Source organism: Aplysia californica, unplaced genomic scaffold, assembly GCF_000002075.1.
Source record: "Aplysia californica isolate F4 #8 unplaced genomic scaffold, AplCal3.0 scaffold00277, whole genome shotgun sequence".
NCBI classification, from domain to species: domain Eukaryota; kingdom Metazoa; phylum Mollusca; class Gastropoda; order Aplysiida; family Aplysiidae; genus Aplysia; species Aplysia californica.
In genome coordinates, this window is record NW_004797547.1 from 698,842 (window position 1) to 701,394 (window position 2,553).

At 45.7% G+C, this 2,553-nt stretch overlaps 1 protein-coding gene across 1 annotated transcript in view; it reads left to right on the plus strand.

The window, feature by feature from the left end:
- LOC106012156 overlaps positions 1-2,553 on the plus strand; it is an 11,838-nt gene that overhangs the window by 7,582 nt on the left and 1,703 nt on the right. The window lies entirely within an intron of this gene.

Genomic DNA, 2,553 nt, shown 5'->3' on the forward strand with positions numbered 1-2,553 from the left:
ACTACAGCAACAACAACAACCACAACAACAACAGCAACAACAACAGCAACAACTACAGCAACAACAACAACAGCAACAACTACAGCAACAACTACAGCAACAACAACCACAACAACAACAGCAACAACAACCACAACAACAACAGCAACAACTACAGCAACAACAACAACAACAACCGCAACAACAGCAACAACTACAGAGCTTCTGGAAGAAGTGTATTCTGGGTACTCCAATCATCAGGAACAAAATATCACATGTCGCTGGGACCAGGTTGAGCTAGCGAGACCTCGGACGGACCATCATTGCAGCTTGAGATGGTATAAGAACTTTTTGAATGAAGAGCTCAGCCCATGTTGCCGAAGATGTAGCCATGAAAAGGAGGATGTCAAACATAATGTTTGAATGTCCAGGAACAATGGCAATTCGAATGGAATTATGAGGACGAGTGGAGGTGCCTCTAAGCATATTGACAATGGAGCCGAAATAGAGCCTCGCTCTCGCTCGAAGATTTCTTCGTGGAGTCCACCAGGCCCATTAAGGAAACAAAAAAAAACAAAAAACTACAACAAACAAACAACAGTAACAACAACAGCAGCAGCAGCAGCACCACCACCACCTACCTGCGCCAGGCACAGGAATGACAAGACATAAGGAAAAAAAATGATGTCAGCAGAAAAGCTCTGTCAACATTATGGGTGTGGTATGTGCTTGTAGTGATTCCCTGGGCCCGCAGTAATGGCTTGTAGTGGTAGTGTTCCGAGGCAAGCACTTCGCTCCGGTGAGCAACGAGCCAGCCATCAGTGCGCGAGAGCAAACTAACGGGCCCCCAGTACTTCCCAGCACGTGCCTACCAAATTGATTTGATCGCACTGAAGGGCCCCACGCAACAGGGCTGATTAGAGGCCGGCTAGTAGTGCTGGGCGGCCAGCTTCCCGATTATTGAAAGCTTAGAATCGTAGGAATGGACTCCGAACCCAAGTACTTACTTTCTAATGATGTGATTTCTTCCGGTGGTTACCTAATCGGCTCCGAACATCTTCAGGATTTAAAATAGCCTTGATTTTGGGACACTACTTGCGGAGCATCAACTTTTATTTGTCCCAATAAAAATTCAAAAAAAATATTTTGAAAAAGATTCTAGTAACCGTTGGTTTTCGTAAAAAGGAGTCGGAACTTTTTTCCCATAGCATTAATCGTGGGGATTGGTTCCGGAATCGATTCTTCGCCCAGCTCTACCCAGACAGGAAGGAGGGAGATGATTGTACGGGTGGATGTAGATGGCACGCCGGTGTGTGGCACTGACCACTTTATCCACGCGCCCGAGGTTTTGACACCCGCTGAAAGGTGTTGGGGCTTTTGTCGTGGGCATTCTTGTTTACGTGAAGTGTTCCGGCCCAGTTTCACTTCTTCTGTAAACAACAACTACATACAACACCTACAGCAGCGACAACAACTACAGTTTCAACAACAATAACACCAACAAAAACAATAACATCAACAGCAAAAACAACAACAACAACATCAACAACAACATCAACAACAACAACAACACCACCAACAAAAACAATATACCACCACCACCACCACCACCACCAACAACAACAACAACAACAACAACAACAACAACAACAACAACAACAACAACTGAACCATGGTTGGATAGACAGGTCTCAAAGCAAAATTTACCCTGTCATATTGCGGCGTTAATTTCATGAGTGTTATGTGCATGCCATTATAAAGGGGCTGGTTTAATAAGACATGTTCTTGAAAATAATAGAGGTCTTGAGCATTGAACATTGGGATGGAATGGGTTTCATTCCAAAGTGATTTTGATTTTAGGTGTTTTAGTCTTGAATATCGCTGACTTGAAAAAAATGAAATCATTATCGTAAATGGCTTGAGACTGTGCTATTATTCAATGAAAGACCACACCACCAACACATTTACCCTCAGACAGACAGTACCCCAGACAGACAGTACCACAGACACACAGTACCACAGACACACAGTACCAAAGACACACAATACCACAGACACACAGTACCACAGACACACAGTACCACAGACACACAGTACCACAGACACGCTGTACTACTGACACGCAGTACCACAGACACGCAGTACCACAGACACGCAGTACCACAGTACCACAGACACACAGTACCACAGACACACAGTACCACAGACACGCAGTACCACAGGCACACAGTACCACAGTACCACAGACACGCAGTACCACAGACACGCAGTACCACAGTACCACAGACACGCAGTACCACAGACACGCAGTACCACAGTACCACAGACACACAGTACCACAGACACACAGTACCACAGACACGCAGTACCACAGGCACACAGTACCACAGTACCACAGACACGCAGTACCACAGACACGCAGTACCACAGACACACAGTACCACAGACACACAGTACCACAGACACACAGTACCACTAGACCCATCTCACTAACTTCCTGCCTACAGGAATTCATGGTATGAGGTTACCTATGTACCTCAGCCTAGCACTTTTCTGGTGGTGGTTTAGGAGGGG